This window comes from Protopterus annectens, chromosome 14.part0 (assembly GCF_019279795.1).
Source record: "Protopterus annectens isolate FY-2018-M chromosome 14.part0, PAN1.0, whole genome shotgun sequence".
Taxonomy (NCBI): domain Eukaryota; kingdom Metazoa; phylum Chordata; order Ceratodontiformes; family Protopteridae; genus Protopterus; species Protopterus annectens.
The window spans coordinates 220,159,591-220,177,376 of record NC_056748.1 but is presented as its reverse complement, the minus strand read 5'-3'; positions in this window follow the sequence as shown (position 1 = coordinate 220,177,376).

Here is a 17,786-nt window from a genome sequence, read left to right as displayed (position 1 = left end):
GAATGGGGGCAGAGTGAGGAGCGAAGCGGGTAGAGACCCTGTTAGTTGCTCGTATGAATATGGACAATGCTACACTACCAACACTTCTTAGGTAGAAAAACCTGCAGAAATGTTTAAACAGATAAGGGATCAAGGAGACTCTACAGAATTATTTTAAATTCAAACAAGTTATATGATACACTCCTTGCAGGAAATCAGAACAAACAAACCCAAGCAGATGCTTAACAATTGTAGAAAATTCTATTTAATACTGCACACACAGTGAGTAAAATTAATGTGCTATAAATAACTCAGAAATAAGCAACAAACAAGATACTTAATGTTATATATCACAGATTAGTTAGTTCTGAGCCCTTCTTCCGACTTCCTCCGATTTGCTCAGTGTGAAATGGTAGAAACACTCACAAGTTAACTTCTTAAGTAACAAAGTTGAAACCTGAAACAACTTTAAAAAAAGCATGAAAGAACCAATGAGATGCTTACTCCAAGGAGTAGTCCAGGCAACCCCACTCAGCCAATGACCACAAACAATTCACTCTCACTGAAATGTTAGACTGGCTTTGGCTAAGCTATAATGGTCTGGAACATGTGCTCAAACACACAGCCTCTACTAACAAACAACTAGGCCCATAACACAAGCCTGAATATGGACAATGCTACACTACCAACACTTCTTAGGTAGAAAAACCTGCAAAAATGTTTAAACAGATAAGGGATCAAGGAGACTCTACAGAATTATTTTAAATGCAAACAAGTTATATGATACACTCCTTGCAGGAAATCAGAACAAACAAACCCAACCAGATGCTTAACAACTGTAGACTAGTCTAGTTAATACCTCACACACAGTGAGTAAAATAAATTTACTATAAATAACTCAGAAATAAGCAAAAAACAGGATACTTAATGTTATATATCACAGATTAGTTAGCTCAGAGCCCTTCCTCCGACTTCCTCTGATTAGCTCAGTGTGTAATGGTAGAAACACTCACAAGTTAACTTCTTAAGTAACAAATTTGAAATCTGAAACAACTTTAAAAAAATCATGAAAGAACCAATGAGGTGCTTACTCCAAGGCGTAGTCCAGGCAAACCCAGTCAGCCAATGACCACAAACAATTCACTCTCACTGAAATGCTATACTGTCTTTTGCTGAGCTATAATGGCCTAGAACATGTGCTCAGACACACATCCTCTACTAACAAACAACTAGGCCCAAAACAAAAGCCTGAATGTGGACAGTGCTACAATACCAACACTACTTAGGTAGAAAAAAACTGCAGAAATGTTTAAACAGATATAGGATCAAAGAGACTCTGGAGAATGCTTTTAAATGCAAACAAGCTATATTATACACTCCTAGCAGGAAAGCAGAAAAAACAACACAACCACATGCTTCACAATTGTAAAAAATTCAAGTTAATACCTCACACACAGTGAGTAAAATAAAAGTGCTATAAATAACTCAGAAAGAAGCAAAAAACAGGATACTTAATGTTATATATTACGGATGAGTTAGCTCAGAGCCCTTCCTCTGACTTCCCATGATTAGCTCAGAGTGAAATGGCAGAAACACTCACAAGTTAACTTCTTAAGTAAAAAAAGCTGAAACCTGAAACAACTTTAAAAAAAGCTTGAAAGAACCAATGAGATGCTTACTCTAAGGCATAGTCCAGACCAACCCAGTCAGACAATGACCACAAACAATTCACTCTCACTGAAATGCTATACTGGCTTTGGCTAAGCTGTAATGGCCTGGAACATGTGCTCAGACACACATCCTTTACTAACAAACAACTTGGCTCATAACACAATCCTGAATATGGACAATGCTACACTACCAACAATACTTAAATTGAAATAAACTGCAGAAATGTTTAAACAGGTAAAGGATCAAGGAGACTCTAGAGAATGCTTTTAAATACAAAGAAGTTATATTATATACTCCTAGCAGGAAAACAGAAGAAACAAACTCAACCAGATGCTTAACAGTTGTAAAATTTCAAGTTAATACTTCACACACAGTGAGTAATATAAAAGTGCTATAAATAACTCAGAAATAAGCAAAAAAAAAAAAAAAACAGGATACTTAATGCTATATAACACAAATTAGTTAGCTCAGAGCTCAGAACAAGCTATATGATACACTCCTAGCAGGAAATCAGAGCAAACCAACCCAACCACATGCTTAACTATTGTAGAAAATTCTAAGTAATACCACACACACAGTGAGCAAAATAAAAGTGCTATAAATAACTCAGAAATAAGCAAAAAACAGAATACTTAATGTTATATATCACAGATTAGTTAGCTCATAGCCCTTCCTATGACTTCCTCTGATTAGCTCAGTGTGAAATAGCAGACGACTCACAAGTTAACTTCGAAAGTAACTAAGATGAAACCTGAAACAATTTTTAAAAAAGCTTGAAAGAACCAATAAGGTGCTTACTCCAAGGCATAGTGCAGGCACCCCCAGTCAGCCAATGACCACAAACAATTCACTCTCACTGAAATGCTATATTGGCTTTGGCTAGGCTATAATGGCCTGGAACATGTGCTCTGAAAAACATCCTCTACTAAAAAACAACTAGGCCCAAAACACAAACCTGAATATGGACAATGCTACACTACCAACACTACTTAGGTAGAAAAAATCTGCAGAAATGTTTAAACAGATATAGGATCAAGGAGACTTTAGAGAATGCTTTTAAATGCAAACAAGCTATATGATACACTCCTAGCAGGAAAGCAGAAAAAAACAACACAACCACATGCTTAACAATTATAAAAAAATTCAAGTTAATACCTCACACACAGTGAGTAAAATAAAAGTGCTATAAATACCTCAGAAAGAAGCAAAAAACAGGATACTTAATGTTATATATTACGGATGAGTTAGCTCAGAGCCCTTCCTATGACTTCCCATGATTAGCTCAGTGTGAAATGGCAGAAGCACTCACAAGTTAACTTCTTATGTAAAAATGCTGAAACCTGAAACAACTTTAAAAAACACTTGAAAGAACCAATGAGGTGCTTACTCCAAGGCGTAGTCCAGGCCAACCCAGTCAGACAATGACCACAAACACTTCACTCTCACTGAAATGCTATACTGGCTTTGGCTAAGCTGTAATGGCCTGGAACATGTGCTCAGACACACATCGTTTACTAACAAACAACTTGACTCATAACACAATCCTGAATAAGGACAATGCTACACTACCAACACTACTTAAATTGAAAAAAAAAAATGCAGAAATGCTTAAACAGGTAAAGGATCAAGGAGACTCTAGAGAATGCTTTTAAATAGAAACAAGTTATATGATACACTCCTAGCAGAAAGTTGTCACCTTGTCACCACAATAAACAGGACATGCTGGAGGGATAGATTCCTGTCCCAGAGACTTCCCATACTCTGGAACAAGCTATCCATCTATGTCAAGCAACGTTCCTCATTAGCACACTTCAAGAACAATCTTGATGAGTGGATGGGAAATAGAAAATACACCTCGGGGATCACTTCTGTGGCTCTGCTTGACAGGGGCACATGAAAATAACTTTCTTGGGTGGTGTAAGACAGGGAACCTTGTTGGCTAGGCTTACTTAGGCTCTTGGGCTGATAGCCTAGTACCTACCTATAAACCTATGATGACAGCCATCAGAAATGCACACACACCCATGGAAGAATACGATAATGAAGCACATGCACAAACTAGGAACATCATAGAGCATGTGTTTGGGCTTTGGAAGTCACAGTTCCAGTGCTTCAATATATCTGGTGGAGCCCTGCAGTATACTCCAGCCATATGTGCACATATGTTCACTGTATGTGCTATGCTACACAATCTGATCCTGCAGAAACAGCTGCAGCAGGATCAGCAAACAGAAAGGATACACAGCCCCCCACCAGTGACTAGGTCACCACAGCCACAGTCACAGGAGGAATCTGAGGAGGAACCCTTGCTGATGTCCCTGTAGGCAGACGTAGGTGTACTCAGTACTGCCTAGCTTTGGTTAGGAGACAATGCATAGCACATTCACTGACAACCTTGGGACTAACACCTTACTTCTACTCATATACAGATATGGAAATCGATGCCAGCCAAATCACATATCCTCTACCTATTCATATATTGGCTGTGTACTGCTTGCATTAGAGTCAGCCCTGAACTACAGTTGTGTCAATTGCTGCACTTGCAAGGTAAGTCCATAACCTACACAGTGGTATAGTGGATTGTTATGTTATTTAATTGTAGTTATATACTGGGTAAATTATGCAGGCCACTATACTGGGCTATTTGTACAGAAGTTACATCCACATGGAACTACAGACACTCATTCCACTGACATGTCAACATTTGTATTTGGTAGGTCTCATGCATGGAATATTCATATAGTCCTACCGCAACAGATTACTGTTATATCATTCAAGGGACATGTTAAAAGTGAGGTTAAATGATAGTAAGACTAGTGTGTGTCTTAGTAGAACATGGGCTTTTGTTCCCCCACCCCTCAAAACAGCAGTGTCCCCTTGTAACTGCCATAACAATAAATCATCTGTGCTGTATGAGCATTTCACACAGTTAGTATGCCACTCATCAGACTAGTAATGTACAATTTGAACTTACATATTATGTGTTAGTTAACTGAGAATAGCAAAGTGCATATTTATGCAGATGATGGTGTGATGAATGACCCCCTGTCTGTCAGGCAGCCTCTGTGGCTCAAAGACTAAGGTAGGTAGCTTGTGTGATGGTGTTCAGGGCTCTGAGCCTAAAATATCCAGGTATTTGGCATGCTAAGGAGTAATACGTATGGTTTTACAGACTGTGACTCTGTGTGTGTTATACTAGTATTAACCTATTTCACGTATCAATTACACATTTGCACCTGCACTGTATATCCAAGACCTATTTAAAAAGTTATAGGTAATATTGGATTAGTCAGTATCAGAATTGTAAATGTTGAGACTTGAAAACCATATATCAGCATGCATATGTTGAAAATGGATCTAAGTTCTGCCTGCAGCATGATGTACTATGACAACATAGTAACAGCTATGAATGAAAAATTGTGCTGCGGTGTAATTTATAGAGATTTGACAAGGCCATACACAAAACCACTGATCAATAAACTAGAACAACCAGGTACTGATGGAATCTTGATAAGATGGATAACTGCTTGGCTTACTTATAGGACATGACAAGTATCATACAGCAATTGGACAAGTGGAATAATTGGCTGCAGTCAAGGTGTCCCACAGGGCTCTGTAATAGGCACAGACTTCTTCAGATTTCTCTTTAGACCTATCTATTTCATTTGAGTTGTTCTAGATTCTGTATGCAGATGACTTGAAATTGGGTACACTGATTACATGCGCTACGGATGGGGCATGTCTGCTAAATAACTTGACTAAATTAAACATTTGGTCACAGGAGTATAATATGCTGATAAATACATCAGAAATTAAGCATATGAGATTTGGAAGACATAAATAGAAAGGTGACTATTACATACAGCACACAGTGATTAAAACTGTAGATTCATTGTGGACCTGAGTATCTAGGTAGATCCAGATTTGAGTGTTTCTAATCATATCATAATCCCGGCCTGGAATACAGGTAGCTGAGGACTGGGGTCAGTTTATGGAGCAGTAAGGCTCTGGTGTAAGCAATGCACTGCCGATTTGCATGCTGCTTAGCAATGAGCAAACAAGCCAAAAATGCCACTGCACATGCCCATACTCTTAGTTAAGCAGAGTGCAAATCCTTTGATCCTCATGCAATTATTTTAAAATTTATATTTTATTTTATTTAACATTTGTTGACTGGGAAAGTCTGACATGGAATGAAGCCAATTTTCAGCAGAGGCCCAGAGAGAAACGCTCCAGGCGCATGACTTTGTGACATGGGAGGAAACCGGAGCACCTGGAGGAAACCCACACGGATGCAGGGAGGGCATGCAGACTCCACACAGAAGGCACCCCAGCCAAGAATCAAACTGGAGAACCTCTTGCTGTGAGGCAACAACACTACTGCTGCACCACTTTGCCGTCCATAAATATATGTATTATATGTATGTTATATTTATATACATATATATATGTATGTGTGTATATGTTTGTATTACCCTACATACCCAGATAATGGAGAATAAAGCTGCACTACATTTATAATGTTGTATGAAGGACCAAAAGGAAGGCTCACCATTAGATAATACACTTAAAAATATGTGGAAGTGTGTAGAATAACATATGTTGCACTTGGAGGACTATTGGGATAGCTGAAGTTCAGAGTTCTGGCAGTCATCTATAACGTCATCCATAAATGATATCACATTTGACAGCAAAACACAATTTAATGTGAAACACACATAAGTATGAGTCAAACCTGTGTACTTGCTGCAGGCATCCGGACAGTGGTGAGTCAAACCATTTCTCCCTATTACAGCATGTGGAAGCCTTGAAAATGTATGGCATCATGTATGAATATGTACATATGTTGTCAAACCATATGTTTGTATCTATGACAGCAACAACATCTTCATTCCCTACAGCCCCCCCCCCCGTGTCTTCTGGATTTCACTGCACATACATCAACGATTGAACTATGTGTGTACTGTATTATGTTGTGTGCACACTCATTGACAGGGCTAATTTACCTTTGCCACAGGCTTTTCCATCAAAATGAAAACAGACACATATGCCCAAAACAGGTGTTGTTGTCACATAGCAAGGGTACAAAACAGTATTCTGACTGTTAGACTAATAGCTGCAAATGATAGTAGGAAGCAGTGTGACTCTACAGGCATCCTAAGGTGTTCAACACAGGGCTTATGTTCTCTAGGATTACTTCACCTGCAGTCATTTACAAAGCAAACTTGAGTAATGGCTCATGTGTTAAGTACTGTGATCTGTAGTTTATAACACTAGAATGGTAGGGATTCTAAACTCAATCCGGCCCACTTGCTGTGTGTGTGTGTGTGTGTGTGTGTGTGTGTGTGTGTGTGTGTGTGTGTGTGAAGATATATATATATATATATATATATATATATATATATATATATATATATATATATATATATGTATGTACATATCTATATATATATGTATGCATATATATATATATATATATATATATATATATATATATATATATATATAAATATATAGATATATGGGTCTACTTTGTTTTGCTGAATCTCATTTCACTGAATTTCATTTCTCCATGACCACATTGCTGAAAATGCAAATTACTGAAAACTCATTTCACTGAATCTCATTTCACTGAACTGCAGTTAGTATATATGGCACTGTGTAGAGTACTGTAAGGCAAGTAAAATGTATATGCCCTTTTCCCCACTGTAGTGCAATCCTGGAGTTAGCATATATAGCTAGATGGATGTGGGGGGCATAGCCTCCCAAATTTGGGGGTGGTGGGGCATAGCCCCCACTTTGTTTGTATTATATTGTATTTTATCAAAAACTTCAAAACAATGCATTTTAAACAGTAGACATGCATAGTTACAACACCAGTGACTAACTCTCTCCAGAAGACAATATTTGCTCAAAGTAACTGGGGGGCTATGCCCTCCACACCCCCCAATATGAGGGGCTGTGCCCCCCACACCCCGCTAACTATATATATTAACTCCAGGATCGCACTTCAGTGGGGAAAAGGGCATATACCTTTTATTTGTGTTACAGTACTCTACACAGTCCCATATATACTAACTACTGTTCAGTGAAATGAGATTCAGTGAAATCAGATTCAGTGAAATGAGTTTTCAGCAAAGTGGTCGGGGTGAAATGAAATCCAGTGAAATGAGATTCAATGAAACAAAATAGACCTATACATATATATATATATATATATATATATATATATATATATGTCCCCAAAGACCACTGACTTCAAGCTTGGCACTGCTTTGCACGTTTTGGCACATGCAGTGGAGGCAGGCCTCAAAACTCTCATCCTCCACAAGGCCTTCTGATGTCATCTACCATAAGACTACCTAAAGCCATGTTAATCTCAGACTTAAGTAGTGGTGCGTGCAACAAGTACTGTGATCTTTAGTGTGTAAGACTAGATAGGTATGGATTCTAATCTCACTCCAACCCACTTGCTGAGTTTGAGTGTGTAGGTGCAACATCCTCAAAACAAATATGAATCCTACACTGACTTACAAACAGACAGGGTTTTGCACTGTTTTGGGAACTAGTAGGCGATGCAGGCCTCCAAACTATTACCCCCATAAAGCCTGTTGATGTCATCTACCATAAGACTACCTAACATCATCCTAGTGTCAGAATTAAGCTGTGGTATGTGCGTTAAGTACTGTCATCTGTATTGTGTAAGACTATATAGGTAGGGATTCTAATCCTGTGACAGCCAATGTGGTGAGTGAGTGTGTGAGTGTGTGTGTGTGTGTGTGTGTGTGTGTGTGTGTGTGTGTGTGTGTGTGTGTGTGTGTGTGTGTGTGTGTGTGTACTGTGTAGTGTTTTGCAGGAATAAATTGGTAGTATACTATTCCCACTGCAGCCAAGTTTGTATGTGTGGATGTTAGTCATAGCATTGTACATATGCCTATGGGATCATAGGCTCATTGGAATTTACTTGACTAATGGCCCTATTGCCCTTTAAATCCTAGCTAAGTTGTTACCCTTATGTACACGATCAGCACCTATTGCACCTGTCCAAGAGGGACATAGGTGGAACCGCCATGGTGAAATTATGGTCACCTATCCAATCATACTAATTGCATCTAAAGAGGGCCAATGAGGTGCTCTGTTTGACATGATGTGGGAGTCTCTTCCAGAGGTGTATTAAACTGGTGTAGACAATTCTCTCCATCCAGCAGGTTATATGAATGTTACAAGCCAGGTTAACATCTATTCAGCAAATAACCAATGTACCATTTGACTTATGGATATGCAGCATTTCTAATACAACAGGGTCAGAGATTGCCTCGTATGCAAGCCAGAGATTATCTCTGAGTAGTCTGCATGTCACACACTAAAGTGGCAGTGATGTCAGATGATCATTGTGGACAGATGCTCAAGACCTGAATTCCCCTTGTGAGGAAACTATGTGATCTCTCCAGTTGCCACAGGTTCTTGGCAAGGTACGTACCAAAAGGGCCGTTGCACTCAACCATTGGTTTGCAGAGGGAAGAAGGCATGTCTGTTATTACATCTACTTTTTCTGGAGACAATGCCCTCACTTATTACACGTGCATGATAGAATGCCCTTCTTACCACTGCAGAGACATGGTGACCTAAGGTAAGTTAGCTGTAAACCTGTGTGCTCAGGTCTCCCACCCCTGAGTATGTATGGCAGGTGCTGCTATTGATGTGGTAATTAGCAGGAACATCACTGTTACCAAAAGCAATGATAATACATATATTTGCATTGCTTTTAAGGCCATGACTTTGGCAACAATCATTTGTTCAAGTAAGACCCTCATGTAGGATGCTGACATACTTTGGAGATTCTATGACCACTCCCAGTTTGCAGGCATCAGCAAACCTTATCAGCCATAGACATGTACTTTGTGCTTGTACTTTGAAGAATTGGAGTCTAAACAGTACAGGACCCATGACTAAACCCTGTGGAACACCACTGGTTAGATTTCAACTATTGGAGGGTGATTCCCCTATTTTGAATATATGACCTCTGTCACTGAGGCAGTGAATGACCCCTCTAATGATATAAGGGTCGAGGCATAGTTGAGTGTGTTTGTCAATGATGGCTGAGTGGGGGATAGTGTCAAATGCACCATCCTAGATGAAGGTAAAATGCAGCTAATGGCCAAGGGCAAACCTGCCTGAAGAAACATAGTGTGAGAGCTCAGTCTTGTGTGTTATCACACTGTCCAGAGAGATATGTCTCAAGTCTTGCACAACAGCAGGAGCTATGATATAGTCATAACAGTACCTGTAGTTGACAGATTTGACTATGCGTGTGATATGCAGTATCCTGGCACCTCACAGACAGCTGACCGTAACCTTTACCTTATCTAGCCTGGTAAGGGGACATCAGTATGACTCGTTATGTAATCACTTATGAGTAATATGTGTGAATCTGTGTTTTGCAATAAGGATTTGAGCAGTGAGACGGTGGTCCATTATATGTACTTTGTTCTGCAGAGGTAGGATGATGTGCAGCGTGCTTGCTTTCCTGTTTGTGAGGTGTCTGGTGATTAGGTATGTTTCTGGTATGGACCTCCACATAATTAGGTATGTGTGATGTGGGTTTGGGTGCAGTAGGAGGTGAGATGGGCATGTTGGCACCCCACTCATTGTCGCATGTACTGTCAGGTGTGTGAGAGAGCATCTATAAGCCCATTCGTCAAGCTGCCACACAATTCAACATTCTAGTCATTGTTGACTTCATACAAATGAGGAGCTGTCATTGAATCCCACACTGACACAAATGTTCTCCAGGAGGGGCTGACACAGACATACAGTTGTCATCAGAGCCATGGGCTAACACTAAATATTAAGAAATGCACAATACTATCCTTTGGGAAGTCATCCATCCCTAGTAACTATCATAGTGCTAGCACACCTTGAACAGTTGACCGAGTAGTCAGTAACTTAAGGACACAAATAGTGATCTACTCTTTGCCTGTTACGTGTCTGTAATATGGTGGACATCATTCTATGTTGCATAACCTATAAACAAAGGTATGGCATGTAAATCAAAGGAAGCCATTGTTCCACTGTAATTGGCATTCAACAGACCTATCATTGGTGCAATGCCACCTTTGGTATGTTACTAGCCAGGCATATCCGAAAACTGTAATATCCACAGAGGTTCCTCAGTAAAGCACTATGTGGTGTACATAACATGTCCTATGCAGACCATGTAAAGGCCCTATCTGTGTAGTCTGTCTCCTACATGCTTTGATGGGGTGGTTTATGCCTGCCATACAGGGCAGTGTCACACCCCACTGTGGACCTCTTGCATATCCATGAAACAAGTACCACCAGAATTACTATTATACAGACCTACACCTTGACAGTGGTATATACAGGACATGCTGGTGGGACAGGTATGTAACCCAGAGACTACACCCTATATGGAACACGCTCTACAGCCATGTGAAGCAAATTTCCACCCTAAAGCAAATCCAGTGCAAGTTGCACACTTGGATGGGGAAAAAGACAATCATACCTGCTTGTGGACCACTGTTTACAATGGACATGGAAACTGTGGATGGTTCACTCCTACACCCCCAGCTTGTACATGTTTCAGCTCCCAAAACCCTCCTTACATTTATCAAAGGTATCATATCTTGACAGTGTTTAGGGATGCATGGCTAGGCTTAAAGAAGCCCTAGTGTTCGCTAGCATATTAAGCACATATAAACCCCGGAACATATACTGTGTTACCTTTCTCACGACATTTGTGTTGTGTGCTGACATTCAGTTCTATGCTCTGATATTGATGGTTTGATTGTAGATATATACCCATAGGTGTGTCCTACACAGATGTGAAAGTGTGACATAAACATTTACATTTGACACCCATCATTGTGTGACTACACAGCCATTACAATAGCATCCATCGTAATGTACATACACTATTATGGTATAGTTATTGTAAATGGCAACATGCAAATTCTGAAAATTACTAGTACAAGTAGCATTTCAAAAGCAACATTGGATGAAACAAATTCCATGTGTATCAGAAACATAGCTTTATTTCCCTGCATCCATGAGAGAGATTAGAAGGATGTGGCACAGGTATTATCACTTGCCCAGGGTGTTGTTTGCGGGTGCAGGAGGCCTAGAATGACCCAATAGGTTAGCATTCTTGTTTGTGTCAGGAATGGATGCAGGCAGAAAGAAGCATGGAAATGTAGTGTGTGTGTTTTAGGTGACTTGAATGTGATAGTGGTGTGTGAGTGCCTGAGTGTACACAGCCAAGCTCAGTGCTAGCACTACATGTCTGTATGTTGGACAGCTGTAAGCAGTGCATGGTAGAGCTGTCAGTTCATCTCGGCCGCCGAACATGTGAACTAACCCTGCCAGGAGTTGCATTGGTACCTCCATGCCCAAGGTTCTATGCTGTGCTACCACCTGAGGGTGAGTTCCATCTGCTGGGAATGTGTCCTGTACGGGACCACTCAGGACCACGAGTCCATGGCCTGCCACATCTTGGTGTGGACAGCACACTCCCCTCTGGAGTGCTGGATGTACTGCCACTATGGAAGCATGATTGTGCACGGCCGCATTAACTCTCTTCAGATGTAGTTCCTGACCTACATCCATGAGGCTGATGCTCAACTCCAACTAGACATTCCATCACAGACTATGTGCTTTCCAAGACAGGTAGTGTGCAATCTCTCTCAGACCAATGTCTTTCCACTGTGTTGGTGAACCGATCCAGGGTATCAACAATCTAGTGAAGACGGTCACGGATGTTAGACTTTGGTGCATCAATAATGCTGAGCATTCATCTGGAGGTCTTTCTGAATGTGTCTGTGCCTCCATGATGGTCCTGAACATACGCTGAGTGACACAAGATAAGACACCTGCAACAAATGATGGCGGGACAATAGGCCTCCTACAAGCACCCCTATCAATCTGCCTGTGTGGAAACTTGCCAACTGTTGGCTCTGGCCAGTGTCTACTGTCACTGCAGCCACAGTAGCCACACTTCCTTTTTCAATGTTCCCACCTTCCAACAGTTTAATATTTGTGGCCTCAGGGGACTGTGTATGCATAGGCATACTGACTGTGTATGGTGATAATGAGGACAGACAAGGGATGTAAACCTCTGTGACAGATTCAGCCCCTGAAACCCCCAGCTGAACCTCACTTTGCCCACCATCATCATCAGGATCTGAAAAGACACTGACATCAGGTTGTGAGGGGGATAAAGAGCAACCTATCAGGTCACCTGTGATACAAAGGGAAAAACATTACATTAATGCCTGCACTACTATACTCTGCAGTACTGTGTAGCAATATATGTTAAGCTGTATACACTGCTTTCACTACTACACACTTGTATAACCCATACTCTCATACAGTAGGACATGAGGACATTATTTTCTAACACACATCTGTAATCATTTGGAAATAAATGTTCTATAAACAGGAATCTCATGAGAAAAACATAAATGATGTACACTGTTGACATTCTGCAAAACTCTGCACAGTTGATTATGACAGTCTGTAATGACCTGACAATACTGTCAAATCAATCACTGTGGTCAAATCTACAAGATATATGTTCATAGATTCATAGGTAGGTACTAGGCTGTTGGCCCAAGGGCCTGTGCAATCCTAGCCAACAAGGTTCCCTGGCTTTCACCACCCAAGAAGGTTATTTTCCTGTACCCCTGTCGAGCAGAGCCACAGAAGTGATCCCCAGGGTGAACTTCCTATTTCCCATCCACTCATCAAGATTTTTCTTGTAGAGTGATAATGAGGAACTCTACTTGACATAGATAGGTAGCTTGTTCCAGAGTATGGGAAGTCTCTGAGACAGGAATCTATCCCTCCAGCATGTTCTGTTTATTGTGGTGACAAGGTTTAGGCCCCTGGAGTGTGCAACTCAGAGGGATTGGGATTTCTTTAGGTCTGGAATGTCCAACAGACATAGCTTTGTATGTTAGGCAGAGATCACCTCGAGTAGGCGATATGCTACAGAGTACAGCTGGAGTTTTTTGAGACGGTCAGCATAGGGCATCTGTTTGAGTACCATAATCCTCTTTGTGAGGTATTTTTGTGGCCTTTCTAGCTGTTGCAGATGTCTTGTGAGGTACATTCCTAAAGGGGCATTGTACTCAATAATGCATCTAATGAGGGCCAAGTAGAGGAACAATGACCTCTTTTCTCCTGGATGAGAACCCTTTCATAATGAGGTGTGTACGTAGAAGGAATTCCTAACTACTGTGGTGATGTAATTGTCAAAGGAACGACTACTGTCCATCTGAGTCCCAAGGTCTCTTATCCCACCTTTGGCATTAAGTGGACTGCTGCCTATGTGGTAGTTCATGGGTACCGAGTTTTTGCCAAAGGGGATGACAATGAACTTTTTGGCATTGAGCTTGAGGCCATGGCTCTGACACCAGGCATCAGTTTCAGTGAGGCCTTTCTATAGATGTCACGTCGTTCGGGACTCGACTGTGGCACCTAATTTGCAATTGTCTGTGAACTTCGTCAGCCAGAGGCCTTCTGTGTTAGCCTGTACTTCTGAGAAGTAGATACTGAACAGGAGAGGACCCAGGACTGAACCCTGTGGTACTCCAGTTGTCACAGGTTTGAAGTCAGATTTGGAGTCTGCAACTTTTACATTGTGGGTTCTGTCAGTGAGCCAGTTGGCAACCCATCTTATGACGTATAGATTTATAACCAGTTTAGTGAGTTTATCTATGATTCCAGAGTGGGGGATGGTGTTGAAAGCCTTGGCAAGGTCAAGATAGGCTGTGTGAAGTGACTTACTCTTGTCTACGGCTTTGGTGACTGTTTCAAAGAAGTCAATCAGGTTCAGGAGGCATGATCTGCCCTTCACAAACCCGAACTGGGTGGGGTCCAGAGTTTGGAGATAAACAATGTCTTTGTTTATGAGTTCCATGATGATACATTCCATGGCCTTGCAGACCAGGCTTATCAGGCTAATAGGGCAGTAGTTCTTGGGGTCCGTGGTGGCTCCCCCTTTGTGGAGTGGTATAACAGTTGTTGTGGGCCATTCAGTGGGCACAAAGCCTGATGTGAGGCTGTGACTGAACATGGGGCTTAGGTGGGGAGCCAGTTCATTCTGAAGTTCATGTAGAACGCAGCCTGGGATGTTGTCCAGTTCCATGGATGCTCTGTTCTTGGCTTTGGAGTGCTCAGTTTTTACCTGCTCAGTTGTGATTGCAGGGGAACTGCATTATTCTGATATGGATATGGGCCCTTTAGTGGTGAAGGGGGGTAAAGTTGGCACTGAAACTATCAGCCAGGATGTTGGCGATATCAGTTGGTTCTGTAATTTTTGTTCCATAGTGCTGTAACTCAGAGCAGATCTGGGTGTTGCAACTGAGATTATTGAGGATAGCTATAGAATGCTTTGTGGTGGTCCTTAGAGTCAGTGGCAATCTTGTTTTCATAGCTGGTTTTGGAGGACTTTATGAAGGATCTCAGCTTCTTACTGAGGCTAAATAGGGAGCTCCACCACTCATGGGATTTTACTCTCATGCAACAGTTTCTTCCTTCTGTTGTAGAGTTTGTTTACAACAGGGGACCACCAGATTGGCTTCCTTTTTTTGGAGGATAGCATCTTGGTTCTGCTAGGTATAGCCCAATCCATGCACTCATGTAAGTGCATATAGAGTGCATTTGTATAAGTTTAGCAGTCTTAACTGTATTATCCATCTGCATGTGTGTTGTGAAGTTTGCCACTTCTGTCTTAAGAAGCATAAAGATGGCTTTGGAGACATTTTTTACAGTGGTTTCCTTAATGGGGGTGGGGGCGGGATGTGGATATCTGTGGTGATTAGCTTATGGTCGGATCTGACCAAAGAGGAGTTTACTTCACGTGTGGAACACCAGTCCGTCATGTTGCTAATGACCAGGTCTAGGATATTATCGCCTCTGGTAGGGTGTGGATAAGTTGATCCAAGGCATTGGAGTTAATGAATTCAAGAAAGCATTGAGTGATGGAGTTGGTACATGAGTAGCTTTCCCAGTTAATGGTGGGGTAGTTGAAATCGCCCATTATTAGGGTGTTTGGTTGAACCCTAATATTTTCCAGTATATCAAGAAAAGAAGAGTTGGAATCCTGGGGCATGGTGCGGGATCTCTTGCAAGCTACAATATGGATTGCAGTTTTGCCCACAGTTAGTTGCACTTGGGTAATTTCAGATGCATTATGTTGGGCAACTAGCCTGGAGGTGTGGATATCCTTAATAAATATGGACACAGCTCCACCCTTGGTGTTCCGGTCTTGGTTAGATGGCCGAAAGGTATGGTATGAGTTATATCCTGGTAATGCAGGGGTGCTGTCTGGAGCCTTGAACCAGGTTTCAGTCACTGCACAAATATCAATGTTCTCCATTTTAAGGAGCACCTCGAGTGATTGCATTTTGAGGTTTAGACTTCTAGCTTTGAGTAGCATTACCCTCAGATTTTGCTTGCCTGTATCTGTTACAGTGGTGGGCTTGTCGTTTGAACCTTGCCTAAAAAAGGCACTATAGGGGAAGCAAAAACATTAGCTAGTATCCGGAATCAAAGGGTCGACAGGTGCAGGTCATCTCTAGCAAAGCATCATGGCCTGTCAACCATGTTGTCCCAGGCAGACAGATACTGGATCCCCTTGAAATGACAGCGGAAGCTTAGCCAGTTGTTGAAGTCAATCATTTTGTCCTTGTTCTGCAGTATTATTTTGGGTGAAGGTAGGATGCTACTCAGGGCTAGGGTCATACCTGCCTGGATTACAAGATCGGAGAGCTCCTCCATGTCTCTTTTCATGTAGTCCAGGGAGGTACATCTCAGGTCATTCACACCAACATGGACAATGACTGAGTCATATTTCTACTTGTTGTGGAGTGACCCGAGTGTGTGGGTTATGTGGTAAATCCTGGCACTTGACAGGCAGCTAACAGTAACCTTCTCCTTGTCTATTCTGGTGAGTTAAACATAAGTGTGCCTGAGTATAGAGTCACCTACGACTAATGTGTTAGACACGTTGTTTTGCCTTATGGGTTGTGGTTGAGTTGCACAATGGGTCTGTGTGTTATGTGTCTTTTGTGTTGTGTTGAGGGTGGAGGTTGCTTGCATTTCTATTTAGGAGGTCTCTGTAGCTTGGGCAGATTCTTATTGAGAGCCTCCAAGGATGTTTTTGTGTATCTATGTGTGGGTTTTGGTGGTGTAGGTATAGTGGGACTATGTGGTGAGTGTGGTGTGGTGTGAGTGTTTACATTCTCCTCTTGACTGAGAAGTTCAGTGTTGGGTTGAGAGAGCTTTGCCTCCAGTTTGGCAAGTTAAATGCATCTCTCACAGGTTGTAGTGTTGGGTGGCAGGAGGAGAGGGTTGTCAGTGTACATGAGGCAATTGCTACATTGCCTAGATTCATTGGGTAGACAGGAGGGAACACCGGGAGCTGTCCCCTGGATAATCACTATTTTCCTCTAGACAGTGAGGGAAGTAAGTACTAGAGCTGTTTTCCTCAAGTAACTTGAGGAGATAACTGCAAACACTGTTAACCACTAGGAAGTGAGAGAGGTTTAGTGCTTCAGTAATTTGTAGCTTATTTAGTGCTTACAACAGATCTGAACCAGTGCTGAGCACAGAAAAGCAGATACAAGTGCTAAAATTAAGAAACTGGCAATTTCTAAGGTAAAAACTGAAGAGAAGACTGTATAGCACTGGGAATAGTTTAACCCTAGCTAAGCAGCACTGAGCGATGCGCAACACGCAAAAACATGGGTTTTTAAACAGAAAGATGAAAGGGATAGAAATAGCCCAAAATGGCCAATAAAACTACAGTTTCTGAGCTGTAACAACTCCTGTAATAATAGATAAACTGTGTACAGCCAGAAAATATCATACAGTTGGCAATCATGCAGACAGTACATCAATCCAGCCAACAGGCCTGTGCTGACACTTGAGTGAATACAATGAACTAAATCTAAATCTCTGACAAAACAGTTTTGTGTTTACCAGCAGCAAGATCATGGCCTCTTCCTATTCCTGATGGTTCTGGAAAAATGTGAGAGATGTGTAATGTACACAGCAGCACATGTGACAGTATAATGGTGCTAATACTTCAAAATATCTCACATTTACATTAG